General features: G+C 49.5%; 1 long non-coding RNA gene across 17 annotated transcripts in view; it reads left to right on the forward strand.

Annotated features, from left to right (window-relative positions):
* The window catches only part of LOC117883594, a 92,903-nt gene that overhangs the window by 31,945 nt on the left and 41,676 nt on the right, over window positions 1–19,282 (forward strand). For 10 of the 17 annotated variants that reach the window (XR_004647340.1, XR_004647342.1, XR_004647341.1 and 7 more), the window contains 3 exons: window positions 1,601–1,974; window positions 6,506–8,614; window positions 8,755–8,851. This is a non-coding gene — a long non-coding RNA (uncharacterized LOC117883594). Of the gene's footprint in view, window positions 1–293; window positions 403–1,600; window positions 1,975–6,505; window positions 8,615–8,754; window positions 8,852–19,282 lie in introns of all 17 variants that reach the window. The other 7 variants (XR_004647333.1, XR_004647334.1, XR_004647328.1 and 4 more) reach the window with 7 other exon arrangements.

Raw genomic sequence — 19,282 nt, forward strand, 5'->3', positions numbered from 1 at the left:
CTCGCACGGCTGGCTGGGGGGAGGGGCTGAGCCCTCTCGCATGGCTGGCTGGGGAGGGGGGGCTGAGCCCCCTCGCACAGCTGGCTGTGGGTTGGGGAGGGGGGGCTGAGCCCCCTCGCACGGCTGGCTGTGGGTTGGGGAGGGGGGCTGAGCCCCCTCACACAGCTGGCTGGGGAGGGGAGGCTGAGTCCCCTCGCACGGCTGGCTGGGGAGGGGGGCTGATTCAATAATCTGCCTTGTTGCTCCAAGTAATGAGGTGATGGAGTGACAGGTACCTTGTCCTGCTGTCACAGGCTGCTAAGCTGTGGGACGCTCCGTCTGGGTGCGGGGGCCGAGTTCTCTGCTCCCTGGGGAGGAGGAAGGTTCATCTCTCTCCATCCTATGCCAGGGGCTGGGCCTGCAGTAAGTCTATGTGGAGTGGAGATCCCTTTGCAATGGAGAGTTTAACTGGGTGTCAAGGGAGAAAGAAACAAACCCCCAAACCCAGTGCAGAGAATTAACCTGGGCAGACCCTGCCTCTCTGCTGTGTGTGGGGCATGCGGGGAGGTTATTGGTGCATGGAGGGTAGTGGAGATATGACTTGCACAGTGCTTTTAATCCAGCAACCAAATAGTTAATGAATTGTGAACTGTGTGTATGTGAACTCAGCTGGAGTCCATGCCAGCTGATCACACAGGCAGAGGGAGGGATTGGCAGGAGCACCGGCTCCACAGCCCATGGGCGCTGGTCAGTCTGCAGCTGGAGCTCCTAGTCTGGGCAGAGCAGATCTCGGGAAGGTGGTTGGATCTCTAGCTGCTTGAAAGACTCTTTGTGGTCATCACGAAAGGGAAAGATTTTGTTTAGGACAAGGCGTGAACGTGTGTCTGCTAGTCTGATGGTTTTCTCCTCCGTGCTTGTTGTTATGATTGAACTGTCACTGTTTATCCCTGGAGTGGTGGGAGTGTGAGGCACCTTACAAATAACATTATTTTCATCCTGTAGAGAGGACTTGAGGCCAGATCCTCAATGGGTGTAAATCATCCAAATTCCAGTGGAACTAGCCTGAGGAAATGGCCCTGCATCTGTATGCTCATTAAATGCCAGGTCTGCTGCTGGAGATGTTATAACTCCATGTTCCCCCATAGCAAAGTGCACCCTTCTGCCAGACAGTGGAGTCTGTTGGAATAGTTTAGCATGGTCCGGTTTCCAGACCCCTTACACACACACACGCACGCTCGCTCGCTCTCTGGAATGTGGTGGTGTCAGAGAGTAGCGCTTGCTAAGGAGGAGACCACCATCACTCAGTGTGATTATTATAAATGCTGGGAGATAATTGTACTGTTCCTAATTTATGTTTCCTTTTCCTCCTGCCTGCAGTGTTTTCCCTTTCACTTAATGCTGTATTCACTGTTGTAATTACTACTTTGGTCTGTAATATCTCTATCTGAATTCCCAGCCCCCAGCCGCCTTCAGGACTTTCACCATAAAGAAGTGTGGTGTCTCAGCTGTGAGGGTCCTGCAGAAATAGCTCCCTAAATAAATAAAGGCAAATTAGATATTGGAAAATAACTGTAAATATCATCTAAATTCCTAGGGAACTGACTCTCACCTTCTGTGCTAGGGACAAAGGCGCTCAGCCTGAACAATACTATTGGAAGGAAATCTAACAAACACTGGCCATCAGGCTCTATGGACTGAAATCGGAGAAGAGGCTGGTAATAAATAAGGACCAAATTCAAAGGTGTGCCTGGGAGGCAGACAGTGCCAGAGACAAAGGAGGAAGTGGAGTAAGTCTCATCAGGCTCATATAAATTCATCCTGCCTGTCAAGCCTGAAGAAGCGACTCGTGAATGTGAGCTTGCAGGGGACAACTTGTACCAAAGTCTAGCACCCCTCCCCAGGTGCTCTGGGGCTGACGTGCGGCTCTGCCACTTCCTCTCTGCCTGAACCGTCCCATGGGGATAAACAACAAGCCCCTGGCTGAGAAACCAACAGGTAGGTCACTCCCAGGTGTCCCATTGCTGGATTAATCCTTCTGTGTCCAGCCCGCAAGCCCCCCTCTCCCTACTGGGCTTTGCTCCCTGCAATCATGTATGTGATATATTGTCATTTTAAGATGCTTAATGAACTGATCAAATTTTATCAGTGACTTTCTCACTAGTCTTCCCTTCCCCCCCAAGATACTGGTAAAAGCTCCTCTTGTTCCCTCCCTTTGGCAGCATTAGTTCATTCTTTTTTCTGCAGTCACCTTCCCCCTATAAGCGATCTTGTGTGTGTCCTGGCTTCTCCTCCATGTCCATTCTGGGTACTGCTTTGTGCCCTACGGTCCTTTGAGGAGAGGCACCTCCACTGTTCCCAGCATTCTTCTTTCATGGGTATCTGTTGATCCCCTCTAGGACTCTTCAGCCTTCTTGTGGATTTTAATATTCCTGCCATTGCACATGCTTACTAGACTGAAATCCAACATCTCATATCTTGTTCTGCTGCTTTCAATGTCCTTCGCTGTGCGGAGTCCACCCACTGGTAGCCACTGGCCCCGAGCTCCTGGTCATTTTCAGCAGTGCCCTCCCATCAGCATGAAGTGGATCCAGGATGGGTTCCCCTCTAGTTGGATCCTCTACTTCCTGGACCCTAAAGTTGTCCCCCTAGGAACCTAAGAACCCCTTTGGTGGGCTGGAGCACTGTGAGGGGCACAGGCCAGATGCTGGGCTAGCTAGATGTTTGGCTGCATTTGTTATTCTGTTGATATCTGGGGAGCTACAATTCCCACGTGTGCTATCTCACAAGGAAGCCCAGGAGCATATTGTCCTTGCTGTTCTTTGGCCACATGGGTCTGTAGCAGGTGCCCACTGTCCCCAGGCTCTCACTTATAGCCTCACCACACATCCTTAACAGAGTGTATCTCACTGGCTTAGTACATGCTCAGGGTGCCACCTTTCACCTCTTCTGGCCTCTCCTAGAACACTGTACTGGTCATTGCTGTAGAGAGTTGGTGCTGATTCATTTGACCTTGTGGCCCCTACATCAAGCACAAACATCAGAGTTTTGGGGATTCTCCACTTCCCTTTGGCGTGTACATTCTGTGTCTGTGCCACAGGGGCAAGTCACTGTAAATGAATCATATTCAGCAAAAAGCTATTCTGCTGCATCTGCTACATGGCTCCTGGAAGGATCCAACATCCTTCTCTCTGCGCCTTGTGTAGCTCCTCAGATCTTGCTTGAGCTGCTGGACTTTGTGGATTAGAGTGGTGTCAGGGATGTGGCTTTAGAAGGATTTGTTGCTATGGAATTGTTCAGGTAGAAACTCTCAGTGTTCTGTCTCACAGCCTTTTAGCAGGAAAGAGTATCTTTGCACTGCCAGTCCCAGGTCCCTGAGGTTCTAGTTTAAGGCATCTGCTGAAGGTATTTTCCAAAACAGGGACAATGCTGTACGCTAGTATAAGCTCCTGAAGAGGGCAGCATGGGTTAGCTGATGTTACCTTACAGAGAATAGTACTTTACATTCCAAGCATGTCTAAGGCAGAGCTAGTGAAATGTAAAAGAGCATTGAAGGAATCGGTAGTAAAACTCTTGGCTCTGTGATAAGATGCCTGGGTTGGGCAAACAGAGTTATCCACCATTCCTGCTACTACAGGAAAATATCCCCTTCACCAGCAGTTTGCTACCTTGCCACAGGCTGTATCTGACAGGCAAATAAGTGCTGATTCCACAATGCAATATGTGCTGGCTGTCTGTCCTACTCCTCTCTCCAGCATGATGGGAAAACAGAAGGAAACTTACAGGAAACCCCACCTGTTAGTAAAGTTGAGCTTCCTGGAATGTATTTTCCACCATATTTTATGATCTTCTATGTTTGCTCTTTATTCCCTCCCTTTCAGTGCCAGTTAGGCCTATGGTTCACACCTGGGCACGCTACAAAGAGCCATTTTACAAGAAGTGTGTGTATCAGCAGCACTCGTATGATGGTTTCTAATAAAACAGAAACATCGCATATCAGCTTCCATTTACTTAACTGCTTGTCACCATTTCCCAAACAGCCTGCTCCGAGTGGACTTTCTTTTAAAACGGTTGGTTTCTCTTTTCTATGTTACGAACACACAACAGACTGCATCAGTGGAACGTTATGGCTGCACAGTTAAAATACAAAGTCAGGAAATGTAAAAGTTAAGGTTCCAGCAGCAACATTAACCCGGCTGCATGCACGTTCTGTCTGTTTACAACAGACAGGGGCATAGTAAACTACACATTCCGCCAGAAAAACAGGGACAGAAAATACTGCATAAGAGCAAACGCTGGGAGGAATCCTGTGGTCCTTGATGTTTATTCTTTGCACCAGTGTTGTTTTGTGTATTTACTAATAGTTGCTTGGGGCTCTGCAGGTTACCCCTAGCTGAGGTACAAGGAGTGGGGTGAGTCTCTTTGCTGTTCCTATCATTTGCCTGCACACCGTGTTCAGTGGCTTCCATTGCCCTGCCTGTAGCTTGGAGATGAAGTGCTGGCTCCAGGAGTATTTTCCATGTCACTCATTTTCAAGGGTTGTGTGCGGTTTTACTGTGTGTTTCAGTGAGGTCTGTCCAGCTGCCCTCGTGCATCTTGTCCCAGCAAGCAGCCTCTGGCCTGGCAGGTGGGGCAGCGATATCCCAGTTGGACAGAGAGAGTCTGGTATAAGTGGGAAGAAATCCAGTCCCCATATGTCCTTTGTCCTGCGCAGGGATCAGTGCTATTATCAGTACTCGGGACAGGGCGATGTCCAGGCACAGTCTCCCCTGCCCCAGGCCCTGGGAAAGCCCACTCTCCATAGGATGGAAGAGATGTTGATATGCAGGGGGGATGGCAAGAGCTGGCAGTGCAGCTGTCATGGGGGGCGAAGATCCAGCTTTTGCAGTGTGTCCTATTGGATCCGTTGCTGCTCCTGGAGTCTCCCTGCCCAAAGAGCTGCTCTTCAGAATTGGACGGATGCAATGCAGATAATGGCAGGTCAGCTGTACGTGGGGACACGCTGCAGTAGCTGATCAGCAGTGGAAGACTACTAATAAAGTGGGCTTCTTTTTCTTGAGCCAATATTTATCTTTTGCTCTCTTGTCCTCAGAGACTGTGCAGAATCCCACAATAAACAAATAGCCGCCATCTTTGGCAAGAAGGGACAGCAGTAGCCAGGAGGCAAAGCTGCTCAGAGCCACAGAATGAAGGATTTGGCTCTTGTAGAAGCTAATTAACCAGTAACATATTAGCCAAGTCTTGCATCTTTCCCATAGCTCTTATACTTCTCTTCTCTTTGCACTTTTCACTATCTCCCCTCTGTTTAGGAATCTACCCAGTTCATCAGACAAGTTTTGTGTCTTCAGGTTTGTGAACATATTATTAACTAGTAGCTGAAGGCATTTGGACCAAGTTATCCACCATCTGTACAGTCTGCCTCAGACAACAATGAAATTGTTGCATTCAGATTAGCTGTAGGGCAAGGGTGGTGATTGGTGAGTTACTTCTGATATCACAATGGTCTAGGACTCTTGGCATGGCATAGGTACATGCCTTTCTACAGCCATACACCATATGGGTGTAACTCGTAGAGGCAAAATGGGTGAGAATTTAAAAAATGAACGGTAACAGACTGCAAATCCCAGTGATGATTGAGCCTGGTGATATTCTGAACAAAAGAGCCCTCAAGCATGCTTGTAGCTGGTTCTGTCCCTCCACACTGACTCAACAAACATTCTAGGGTTCAGAGTGACAATCCTGAAATCTTACTGCATAGATTGTTAAGCGCTGACAATGCGCTCAGTTGTGTGCAAGACTAAATAGAATCTCTGCCCCAAGAAGCTTACAATTTAAAAAAATATAAGATGCTTTCTCACTGAGAGACTAGTCACCTGGGAGACCCAGATGAAGGGGTTATTTCAGTTAATCCTCTGATTTGGGGAACGGTTTTCCTCCTCATCATTGGAAGCAAGGATGGACATACACTTACAACAAGCCCGTAATGCTAACTTGCAGGGGAAATCCTAGAGAAGAACTTTAGCTCATTTGGTATTACTGTGGATGGCCGATCAGGATTAATGTTATTACAAGTAATACAAGTGGGAATCACAATGATTAGGCCGTTCTTTTAATGAGTTTTCCAAGAAGGATAATGACAGTTTGTACACCTTCCATGAGCTTCCACGTGCCAAGCAGCTCTGGCACCTCACCGCAGCAAGTGGCGATTCTCTCCTGCCCTTCCAGGCTTTCCAACTATGAAGTTACACAGCGTTCATCCCTATTCAGACGGTGCTTAGCCACAAGACAGGGAAGAGTGGGGCAAACAGAAGAGACGGTGCCTCAATCCAAGTGCTTGTGTTGTGGGACAGCTGGGTGAGTTGCATGCCCTGGCTGTTGTCTGCCCAGCACTGAGTAGATTTCCCTGCCTCGTGATTTGGGTAGCAGGAGAGGATTCTATCTGAATGTGAGCTACGGGTTCTGGAGTACTTTAGATTGTGACAGTATCACAAGAACCATGTGAGTCTCTGCTTTCCATCTTTCCTTACAGCTCCTGGAATGGCCATTGTCAGGAATAGCCCATTCACTGGGAGTGTCTGCGCCCAGGGTTTCTACAGCGCCTGCCCTCTCCCCCTCTCAAATGGCGACTGAATTGAGTAAAACAAAGCTCACATGAGAGAGAGTACAGCACACTCATTAAACTGCAACACATCCGCCCGGGAAGCAAACAGAGTAAGAGGAGGAGGCATCCAGTTCTCCTGGCCCAGCTCTTAAGCCTGCACCACAGTTATCGTGTCTTCGTTAAGCACTGATTGTGCTTGGCCCTGTATGAAACACATGGTTGCTGCCCCACAGACCTTACAGTCTGCATAGTTATGGACCAAACCCTCCTGGAGGAGAGCAGCAGGCATGGACTTTGGGTGTTCTTGCAGAATACTGTTCAGCCAGTGTAGTACCCACGTGCTCAGAAGAAACCTGATGCTGGCTCAGCTCATAACTGACCTAGCATCGAAGATCATGTATATGAGTTTCTGGCTACTAACCTGGGAAGCTCTTGACTGTGGAAGTGAGGTCAGAGGAAAGGGAAGAGATGCTCTTTCCAACGCTGTGTCGCTAGGCCCAGCGTTTTTGGGAGTGAAGAGATCAAAGTGCAGTTGCAGCTTGGGACTTGGCAGTTGTCACATTGTTGGCATAACAGCCTGTGCAGCAGCACACAATCCGAATGCGAGTCTGTTCTGTTCTATAGAGCGAATAGTGCACCGTGCCTAACTAGACCCTTTCCAGAGCCCCAGCCTGTATTTCAGAGGTGAGCTACCTGCCTGAAACACCCTACCATCCTGGCAGCACATTCTCATTCCCATCTGCAATTGGTTAGCTAAACAAGCAGTCTCTACCCCTTTTGCCAAGCTGGGCGAGGTGTCATGACATTACCATTATTCTTAGTTTTACAAGCAATTAAAAAATTAAATCAAAGGGCTGGTGCTAAAAATAACGATTTTTAGTGTAGGCTGGAAAGAAATGGAAACAATTTCAAAGCGTGTTTTAAACACTGCATTTTCATTATAGACATTTCAGCTGCTTTTCTCTCAGCCAGGATCATTCGCTCCAGCTCCTGTGTGTTTTCCGTGCTGAGGCCTGGCAGCTGACAAGGGGGCGCATGCCATGGAAATACTGGGCAAGTGTCACTCACTGATTCCTGCAGCAAGTCATGGTTGAATAATGAGTTAAAAATCCTGGACTGATGATGTTGCCTGACAACATGAAGCGTCCGAGGTGTCAATCCTTGTGTTCTTTTTGGGTGGAATGAGCTGAAGTAGCTGTGTTCTCTGTGATAAACCCCTCCCCACAGAGCAATGCAAGTCCCTTGGCTTTACACACAGGGAAATTAGTTTGAACCAAGTTTCTAGATCAACGTAGCCAAACAAAACCTTATGACTGCAGATTCCCTGTGACTCTCCATAGCGCTTTTGATTTCTTGACTGAGGCATTTGCAGCTGCAGTATGCAAAAAATCCTGAGTCCAGCTATATATTATTAAAAGTCTATTTTTGTGGGAATCCCCCAATTTCCTTTCCCGTCACCACAACCCTCAGGCCCTAAGCAACAGCAAAGGTCTGTCAGAATCCCCAAGCCCCCTTCAGAAGTGCTGTGCCCAAATGCAACCCCACAGACCTGCACTATTCTTCTGTCCAGGAGCTGCTACCACACTAACAATGTCTGAGCCTGTGGGGATGGGCTAGATGTAACTCAGAACTAGTAGATCTTTTCCACCTCTGACTCCTATAATTTGGATGCCTAATGATGGGATTGGCCATCTGGATAACACCAGTGTCCCAGGGGTTAATTTGGTAACCTTGTTAGTGCAGAAAGCAGATAGTACCTGCCTTTCAGGTCCACAAATACATTTATTCATGAGAAAAACACCCATCTGTACCGTTCTGTTTTATTTTAAATAACCCCAAAGCATGAAGGGCGGCTGGTAATCTGTATTCCAGCAAGGCTGGGCTTTATTTCTTTGCCACTTGAATGCTTAAAGAAGACACTTGTAGTTTTTGCAGATTTGTTCAGGTGAGCTGTTCTTGGAGAATGGAATCAGGCCATGACTCCGTCCACAGTCCCAGGGGTCTTATGCTCAGGTGCAGAAATGAAAGGCAATGCAGGTCAGTAATAATTGAGTACCTGCATTCTGAGCACTGTCCATGTCACTTAGTGTAATTGTTATTTTGCTTATTGGTTATGCCCTGTCCTTTGAAAGATTTAGTTATTGGGATTTTTTCATATTCATATTTTTTACCTACAGGGCATGTCAAACTCAGCAGTAACTCCAAGTGTAAGGCCAACCTCTGTGACACGGCTGTTGCTAGTTCCAATTGGAACCTAGCTGGTGGACCCAAAAGGTTTGTGACTAGAGAACTGTAAATCTTAGAAGATTTGGGGTTTTCATGTTATCCTTTGTGAGGGATGCTGGCTTTGCTTAGCTTTCCTCTTGGCGCTTTCTGACCCTTATTGCTTTCTTGGAGAATGAAATGGCTGATGCAGTGCTAGATGAACTTGGTCCCTTCTGAGAAGTGAAGAATCCCGCACAATGCAACACAGATTAACTAGAGATCTCTGTTGGGGAAATCAAATGAAATGCCTTGACTGACAATGATGACATCTGGGAACTTTTTGTGTCATCTTGCTTAAGCATGTTGGGTCTGTTGTCATCCTCTAAAGCTCAATATGCTACTTGCAGTTCTTTCCTTTTGTTTTTTTAAATCAAACGAGACTATGTGAATGCAGCCAGTTCCTTTCAATGGCTGTTGGGGCAGAGCCACCGTTGGAACAAATTGTTGTAACTCCACTGAATTCAATGGGGCGAGGATGATTGACACCAGATGAGAATCTGGCTCGGTTTTCACTTTCCTGCTTTGCTCTGCACTGGCTTCAAGTGAGGACAGTCCAATTTTTGCCTTGTGTGGATTAAATCACTCACGTTAAGTTAGTTCAGTTTTGGGTTAATGAGGCAGCAGCACAACCTAAAAGTAGCAGGTCAGGAAGGTTAGTAATAATGATTCCTAATTTGATTTTTAAAGCGTGCTCCTCCTCTCCACGTCCTCAAGGCGCTGCACAAATGGAATTAAAGGAGAGTAATGCATTGTACAATGCAACAAGAGCATCATAACCAAACTGGCCTCCCTAACTCTACTGCTGAAAATCCAAGGGGATTTAATGCAAAAACATAAAGGGGAAGGGAAGGATGTAAATAGGGGCCGAGTCATTGTGATGGAACAAGGGCTAAGGCATCTTTAAAAGCAGGGAAGGAAGAATGAGATGAACGCCAGGAAGAGCCACGCCTGCTGCAACAAGAGGACAGTGTGGTGGGATCCTGAAAAGATAGGAAGATAGGCAGTGCCAGAGCTCAGAGTCCCATCAGAGGAGGCTGAAGGAGGCCAGAACCTGCATGGTCAGGACTCCTAGTGATTCTGCAGCCTTTTCCTGCATCGATTCATGCGTTTCTTGCTTTTAATTACCTGCTTCCCAGCAGCCTCAAGACTGATGGATGGCAGCACCTTCCTACACCAGGCGCAGCCACTCTGTTATCTGCAGCCCCTGCCCAAGTCGCCCATAAGCCTGGAGGGAGAGACCTCTGACTGGCACAGATGGTGATGGAGGCCTCCCTGCAGTTACTGTTACCGTCTGTGACCCCAGCAGGAGGCAGATGGAATCATAGATCACGCATGGCAGACATACATGGGCTGAAGTTTCCGGTGCCAGAACTCAGGAGCTCTCACAGCTTTGGCTGTATCCTGGTTCATTAGCACAGTCAGGCAGTCTCTGGTTGGAAGCAGGGACAATGAAGACAAATTCCATGACCCCAGTGTCCAGCCTGAGGCCAGGGAGGAGAGAAAATCTTCTTCCCCAGGCTGCAGAGTAGCAGTAGCATCACACTCCTCCGCTGTGGGGCAGATGAATCCAGGGGGCCTGTGCTTCCTCCAGGCCTTCCAAGGACCTAGGTCATGCAGGGAGCCCCCCTGCAGGAACCCTGGGAGAGGACCCACGTGTCATCCTTCCCCCCAGCCACGGGGGCACAAGGGAAAACGGGAAGAGGAACAGAGGCTGAAGTCAGCAGAGCAGCTGCAGTAACAGTTTACCAGCGACCGTAGGACACCGATGATGTCATCGAGCTGCTGTCTGTGGAGTGACCCCAAACCTTCTATCTCATCTGCTGATTGGCTGCTGGCTCCAACAAGCCCCTCCCATTCACGACTTGTTCACATCAGCCTAGTTCCACCTGCCCCTGTGGCCTGCACCATCCTCCAGCCCCGTTCCTTTGTTCTTCTTTTAGCGAATCCGTCCCAGCCATGCGCTGCCGTAACTTAGTAAAACCCACTCAGATAGGAGATAAAAGACCAAACTTGTGGTAGGGTTGGCAACTTTCTAATAGCACAAAATTGAACACCCATGCCCCGCCCCTTCTCCGAGGTCCCGCCCCTGCTCACTCCATTCCCCCTCCTTCCGTCGCTCGCTCTCCCCCACCCTCACTCACTTTCCCCAGGCTGGGGAAGGGGGTTGGGGTATGGGAGGGGTGAGGATTCTGGCTGGGCGTGTGGGCTCTGGGGTGAGGCTGGGGATGAGGGGTTTGGGGTGAAGGAAGGGGCTCTGGACTGGAGCAGGGGGTTGGGGTGCAGGGGGAGTGAGGGCTCCAGCTGGAGGTGTGGGCTCTGGGGCGGGGCCATATATGAAGGGTTTGGGGTGCAGGAGGAGGCTCGGGGCTGGGGCAGAGGGTTTGGGGTGAGGGGTCCTGGTGGCGCTTACTGGAGCTCCTGGAAGTGGCTGCCAGGTCCCTGCAGCCCGTGGATGTGTGGGCAGCTAGGGAGGCTCCGTGCGTTGCCCTCGTGCCCGCAGGCGCTGCCCTGCAGCTCACATTGGTCGCGGTTCCCGGGGTCTAGGGGTTGCAGGGACCTGGTGGCCACTTCCGGGAGCTGCGTGGAGCTAGGGCAGGCAGGGAGCCTGCCTTAGCCCCGGACCCCCACTGCGCCGCCGACTGGACTTTTAATGGCCCGGTCAGCAGTCCCTTTTCGACTGAGCGCTCCGGTCAAAAACCAGATGCCTGGCAACCCTAACTTGTGGAGTCTGCATGACTCTTCCAAACCAGTGCCCTCCTTGTACGTTCCAGCCCTTCCCCTCCTGGGTCTGTTTTGACTAGTCAGACTGAGCTCTTTGTGGCAAGGACTGTCTCTCACTGTGTCTTTGCAGCACCCCACTATGGGGCCTGATGTTTGCTGGAGCTTCTAGGTGCTACCCTAATGCAAGTTAATCAGTCAACATCTGGTCTAGGCCTCCATGCAACCCCAGAAGAGGGGGCAGGAGCTGGCCCTAAAAAGTGACAAATTGCAGAAAATTAGCTCTTTCCCTGTGAAGTTCAAAGAAGCTGGTCTCATTTCACCAGAGCAGGGTGGGCAGAGCCCCAGAGTCATTCCCTGCTTAGGCAGGTTTATGCTTGACTGGGAAAGGAGGTTGAGCTTAGGAAGGGCATAGCTAACACATTTGATTCGATTCAGGTTCTGTGATGCGGTGTGTGCCCCACACAGGCACTGAATGGATTAATGGGGGCCGGAGTGGCCAATTCTGTTATGTGGCTGCACCTGGAGGGGAGCCAGGCTTATCTGCTCATGAAGCTGAGTGGGGCACAAGCAGGCTGGTTATTATAAAGAGGGGACATTTGTAGCAGAAGGGGGCTGCAGGGAGAGGATCTGCTGTCACTTTCTGGGGGATAGAAGAGATAGGAAGTAGCCCAGAGAGGCAGCAAGAAGTCTGAGGGCTACCCGGGCTGCCAGGTACAGGGTCCCTGGGCTGGAACCCAGAGTAGAGAGAGGGCCTGGGTTTCCTACCAGCCGCCGAGGAAGGTGGGGTGAAACCCTCTGGGGCAAGGGGTCTAAGCACCATGGAGCCCAGAGACAGCCAGAAGACCTGCTGTAAGGTCATGGGACCATAGCTTGGATGGACTCTTTTACCCCAGAAGGGGTGGACTAAAGCATGACCTGGCTGGAGGGTGGGGTTGTGGGAAGAGAGACCACCGCAGCGATTGATTGACTGTCGGCAGGGGGGCGTCCTATGGGGAGAGAGCTGCTGTGCCATACCTGGCCACAAGGAGGTGCTCCTACATTGCGTGAACCCCTTTGCTTACACTCCTCCTGACAGCATGGTATCTGAGCCCCTTGCAGTAGTGCATTCAGCAATGAGACTGTCGTTTGTTCTCATCTCCCCATGGGGAGAAGCACGTGGAATGTGGCTTTGATAGGGCTTTAGAGTTTGTGTTTCATAAATATACCTGTTGCTATATGTTTATGTTAGAGATGGCAGGTCCAAGAAATGCGCCTTGCCCTTGGAGCAGAAGGTGGCAAGGTCTGTGATGTTCCTGGGGGAGTTTGTTCCACAGTCTGACTGGCCCTGAGGCAGTTCTGTCTGCTGCCCACATGAGCTTTACCTTTATAGTGGAGAGTTCCATGGGACCTGAGGAACAGAGCTGTGTCTAGCAAAGCCTGACCCACACTTGGCCTTTTTTCTAGTTTAAATGCAAGGTAACGCCGTTAGCTGGTTGCATTCTAGGCTATGATGCAACCAGCTAAAATCAAGTTGAAGCTGTTACTTTGCATCTGCACTAGGAAAAGGTGGAGTTTAGGAAGTTGGCTACATGCAACTGCTTTCCTGATGAAGCCAAACCCTTTCAGCAAACCTCGCTGCTTAGATTCAGCCCCTCGAAGCGGAGAAGAATACTGCAGATCTTTTAGCAGGCACCTGATTGTTTCGAGGGGAGGATATTTGTGCGGTTTTTGTCTGTTGTTGATTTCTAATGAGGTTTCCTGTAGACACACTATTAAACTAAAATAATTAAAGCAAATATTGTTTCCGGATATGTAAATGAGTCTTCTCAGAGCTTATGTATTGGAATAATTTTGGTGTGTGAATTTATTAACTATTAACTTTTGTGTGCAATCAAACCTGAAACATTACAATTTTTTCTAATAGTTATATGTTCAGTTGTTATTAAATTTGACTTTTCAGAAATGATTATGAGTAACCTAATTAAACAGTTTTAGCTTAATATATTAACAATGCAATTTGCTCCAATGTAATTAGAGACCCATAAAGTGCAATTTACAAAGTGAAAACTGAGAGACTGGGCCACCATGCTGGCTTCAGACATCTGCAATCCTGTACCATTACTCAGGCTTGTAAGGAATGAAGTATGCTGGCAAATTCTCCCCAGCACCCTCACGACAAACCAAGGAATCCCACCCATTCCGTCTGGGGGTCAAATCCTTTTCTGTTTTAGAAAGTAAAATGTCTGGGGATGTAAGTTCTGAAGTTTAAATAACTTGGAAATTGGGCATATGGGATGAGGAGCTGTTGTTGATATTGGAAGCTACCCCCCCACATGGGCCAGACTCACTGCTTGCGTAAGCAGACATGGTACCCCTGACGAGAAACCAGTGGCGTTATGTCTGGCTGCACTAGTGATGACAAATGAGACTTGCTTTTGAGGTACATAAACAAAGAGCCTCATGGGGCATGTCTGCACCATGTGAAGATTTACCCAGCAGTGACTGAATTTTCCAAGTCTGTCTCATTGGTGCAGGAGGCTTTGATGTTTTGCTATGGTTTGTTACATGTGAAATGTTAACTTTAAATGGTGTTTCCTGTGGGAGCGCAACAAAGCTTTAAACTTCTTCGAATGGTAAACATATTTTCAGAAAATGCGAGAACAACAACTGGGTGTGTTTTCTGGGCCCCGCGCTTTACAGTTCTGCTGCTGGGAGAAGGATTCTGCCTGTCAGTTAAAGTACAAGTTGGGAGCCAGGCACTCCTGGGTTCTAATTCCTGGTCTGACACAGTGACTCTCTGGGTGACCCTGGATAAGTCACATTGCCTCGCTGTCTCACTTTCTCTATCTATACAATGGGAACAATGAGCCTTCCCTCCTGCACAGAGGACTTGAGGACTAGTTAGTTATCACTGGATCATTGCTAGGTATTAGTATGTTTCCCGGCACTAGGGAATCTCCGTACGTTGCAGAGAGGAGTGACTGGAAAGAACCAGCACTTCCATGGTGGGGAGAATGTTGTGTGGATGGTCTGGGAGAGAGAGACGGAGAACAGGGCTTTTGTTAGAGACTCAGTTCAGACTCTGTCTGTTAAAAATTACAGCCAGTTCTAAGCAGAGCCTAAAAGTCATGAAATTATAAAGTCACGGGGGAGGGTTAATTAAAGCCATAATCTCTGCTAATTTCAACGGCAACCTGACTTGATTGATATCTAAAATGAATATGGCAAAATAAAAGTTAAGATCTTAAAGAAAGCGAAAGCCCAGAGCTGGTGTAAAGTACAACTGGAAAAGCAGAAACGTATAGTGACCCATGTGCCAGCGCGTGAGAGCCCTGCACAGAACTGACAAGTGTGACGGGAGCCCCACTGCCACCGAGCGTGCGCAGAGCCCAGTGCACCTCCCGTGTGCCCTGAGCGAGGTAGTGCCCCTTGTAAGAGGATGATGATTTCCCAGACCCAGGATGCACTTTCTCCACATCACCCAAGGCATTCGAATGAGCTGCCCAGCTCCTCGTCAGCCCACTTCAGCCCCGCTGGGGCAGGGCTGGGAACTGGCCCAACGCACGACTCTTGCGTAGCTGCATGTATAGATGGCAGGCTACGCAGCAGTCCAGAGGCGCTGGCCATGTACATTCAAACCCAGCTGGGTTTGCCTGCCTGGTTCTGTCCCACCAGTAGCTGATGGCTGTCTGGGCTGCCATCCCCATCTGTTAAGATGAGTCAAGAGAAGGGTAAGAGGTGACTTGATCAAGGTCAACAGGTACCAACACGGGGGAGAGGTTTCTGACAGGAGAGGGTTCTTTGATATAGCGAAGGCAGAACGAGATCCAGTGGCTGGAAATGAAATGAGACAAATTCACACTAGAAACAAGAAACCAGTTTTTAACAGGGAGGGGAATTAACCACGGGGACAGCTCACCTCAGGCTGTGGTGGATTCTCCATCATAGACTCACAGACTTTAAGGTCAGAAGGGACCATTATGATCTTCTAATCTGACCTCCTGCACAACGCAGGACAATCTCATCCACCCACTCCTGTAACAAACCCCTAACCTATGCCTGAGTTATTGAAGTCCTCAAATCGTGGTTTAAAGACCTCAAGGTGCAAAGAATCCGCCAGCAAGTGACCCGTGCCCCACGCTGCAGAGGAAGGCGAAAAACCTCGGGGCCTCTGCCAATCTGCCCTGGAGGAAAATTCCTTCCCGACCCCAAATATGGCAATCAGTTTAACCCTGAGCATGTGGGCAAGACTCACCAGCCAGCACCCAGGAAAGAAGTCTCTGTAGTAACTCAGATCCCACCCCATCTAACATCCCATCATAGGCCATTGGGCATATTTACCGCTAATAATCATAGATCAATTAATTGCCAAAATTAGACTATCCCATCATACCATCATCCCCTCCATAAACTTATCAAGCTTAGTCTTGAAGCCAGATACGTCTTTTGACCCCACTACTCCCCTTGAAAGGCTGTTCCAGAACTTCACTCCTCTGATGGTTAGAAACATTCGTCTAATTTCAAGTCTAACTTTCCTAATGTCCAGTTTATATCCATTTGTTCTTGTGTCCACATTGGTACTAAGCTTAAATAATTCCTCTCCCTCCCTGATATTTATCCCTCTGATATATTTATAAAGAGCAATCATATCTCCTCTGAGCCTTCTTTTGGTTAGGCTAAACAAGCCAAGCTCTTTGAGTCTCCTTTCATAAGACAGGTTTTCCATTCCTTGGATCATCTTAGTAGCCCTTCTCTGTACCTGTTCCAGTTTGAATTCATCCTTCTTAAACATGGGAGACCAGAACTGCACACAGTATTCCAGATGAGGGCTCACCAGTGCCTTATATAACAGTAGTAACACCTCCTTATCTTTACTGGAAATACCTCGCCTGATGCATCCCAAGACTGCATTAGCTTTTTTAACGGCCATATCACATTGGCGGCTCATAGTCATCCTGTGATCAACCAATACTCCGAGCTTCTTCTCCTCCTCTGTTACTTCCAACTGATGTGTCCCCAATTTATAACCAAAATTCTTGTTAAGAGCTAAGGGGTGTACAATGTGGTACCAGAAAAACAAGACTGACAGAAGATTGGTTAAATCTAGCATCAGATGATGCCTGCAGTACCTTGTCACTTGTAAACAGGTTGGCTATAAAAAGGATAGCATTAGGGGTGTAACTTTGGGAGCAAGCCTTCTTTGGACTCTTATCAGGTCTTATTAGCCAAGATGGTCAGGGTGCAACCCCATGCTTCATGTATTTCTAAACCTCCAACTGCCAGAAGCACCTGGCACTGGCTCCTGCCAGAGACAAGGTGCTGGGCTAGACGGCCCATGCGTCTTACCCAGTTTGGCTGTTCTTAAAGGTGAATACAATAACAGTGCATGAGACACTTCCTGGAAATTGGTATTGAATTGAGCCTTGGTTTCTGTACTATATTATTACTGACTTTTAGCAATAAACCTGACTGACATTGGTTATTTGGTCTCTTGAATATATTTCATAACGAACCAAAGTGTGGTCGAGCAATTGGCTATAGAATTTACTGACACCTGGATGTATCCAAGTCTCTATAATCAGCTGCCAGGGTCAATATTCAGTTAATTAAAATGGCTCCTGCCCATTAACTGCTTCCTGTTGATGTCTGGGAGCATTTGTCAGTTCCATGCCTACAGATAGGAAGAGTGTGCCTGCACTGACAGGCTGGAGCAGGGAAACTCTGCTGAGCCCCTCTCCCACACAGAGTACCTTGTATATCCTGCTTTCCCCTGCTCCCTCCCCTGACCAGAGAGATTCTTCTCACCCCCGGCCCTGCTGGGCCATGCTCCCTCCCCTCTAGACCAATGGCTCACTCATGCTCCCAGCTGCCACCAGTCCTTCCCAGCTGAGCTTGCTGGCTCTTCCCTGATGCTTGCCCTCAGCTCTCATGGCAACCTGGAGAGGCAGGTGGCATCAGGGGAGTTGTCAGGAAATGAGAGAGGGCTTCCAGCAGCATGGAGAGATGGGGAAGGGCTCTTGGGTTAAGCCAGCTGTGACCTGCCCCTCTTCTCACAGGCCAGAAGAAACCCTGCCTCTTCTCCTATGGACCCTTCCCAATCTTTAGAAACTAGACCAGGGGTGGGAAAACTTTTTGGGTCAAGGGCCACATCTGGGTGGGGAAATTTTATGCAGAGCCGGGGCAGTGGGTTGGGGTGCGTGAGGGAGTGCGGAGTGTGGGAGTGGGTGTAGTGTGTAGGAAGGGGCTCAGGGCAAGGGATTGGGGCAGAAGAGGGGTGCGGAGTGTATGAGGGGGCTCAGGGAAGGGGGTTGGGGTGCAGGAGGGGTGTGGAGTGCAGGAGAGGGCTCAGGGCAGGGGTGCAGGAGGGATGTGGACTGCGGGAGGGGGCTCAGGGCAAGGGGTTGGGGTGCAGGAGGGGTGTGGCAGGGGGCTCAGGGCAGGGAGTTGGGGTGCAGGAGGGGTGCAGGGTGCACGAGGGGGCTCAGGATAGGGGGTTGAGATGCAGGAGGGGTGTGAGGTGCAGGCAGGGGGCTTAGGGCAGGGAGTTGGGAGGTGGGGTGCAGGAGGGGTTTGGTCTCCGGGATGGCAGCGGTGCACACCGGGGCCAGGGCAGGCTCTCTGCCTGCCTGCCCTATCCCTGGCCCCCGGCCCCTGGCCCCACGCCGCTCCAGGAAGTGCTGTGGCCCCTGGGGAAGTGGGGGGCGAAGGGGGCTCTGCTTGCGCTGCCCTTGCCGCGCCTCCAGGTATCTCCCCTGAAGCTCCCATTGGCCACGGTTCCCTGTTCCCGGCCAATGGGAGCTGTGGGGGGCGGTGCCTGGAGGCCAGGGCAATGCACGGAGCCCTCTGCCCCCCTGCCGGGGGCCGCAGGGATGTGGTGCTGGCCGCTGCTGAGAGCGGTGCGGGGTCTGCGGCACCACGGGGGGGCAATCCCGCGGGCCGGATCCAAAGCCCTGAGGGGCCCACCCCTGAACTAGACAGTTCATTGGAGTCTTCCCCATGGGAATTAGTGACTGCTCCAAGGGTTAAATCCAGCCCCACCCGACATCAGTCTGTCCAGAGGCTTTTGCTTCCCCCCAGCAGCACGTTTCTGTTGCTCTCTGTGGTGTGACGCAGTTCTGGATAGGGGTGGGGTTACTGTCTAATAAAAGTGGTCTGGGTGGTGTTGGGAAGGCCTGGAAAAGCTGCTGGGTGCTCAGCTCGACCTTCAGACCTTCTGCGATTGGTCATCAGTTAGTTTAACTTCTGTGCCAGGGAAGATAATGGAGCAAGTAATTAAGGAAATCATCTGCAAACACTTGGAAGGTGGTAAGGTGATAGGGAACAGCCAGCATGGATTTGTAAAGAACAAATCATGTCAAACCAATCTGATCGCTTTCTTTTATAGGATAACGAGTCTTGTGGATGAGGGAGAAGCGGTGGATGTGGTATACCTAGACTTTAGTAAGGCATTTGATACGGTCTCGCATGATATTCTTATCAATAAACTAGGCAAATGCAACTTAGATGGGGCTACTATAAGGTGGGTGCATAACTGGCTGGATAACCATACTCAGAGAGTAGTTATTAATGGTTCCCAATCCTGCTGGAAAGGTATAACAAGTGGGGTTCCGCAGGGGTCTGTTCTGGGACTGGCTCTGTTCAATATCTTCATCAACGACTTAGATATTGGCATAGAAAGTACGCTTATTAAGTTTGCAGATGATACCAAACTGGGAGGGATTGCAACTGCTTTGGAGGATA

This window comes from Trachemys scripta, chromosome 10 (assembly GCF_013100865.1).
Source record: "Trachemys scripta elegans isolate TJP31775 chromosome 10, CAS_Tse_1.0, whole genome shotgun sequence".
Classification (NCBI taxonomy): Eukaryota; Metazoa; Chordata; order Testudines; family Emydidae; genus Trachemys; species Trachemys scripta.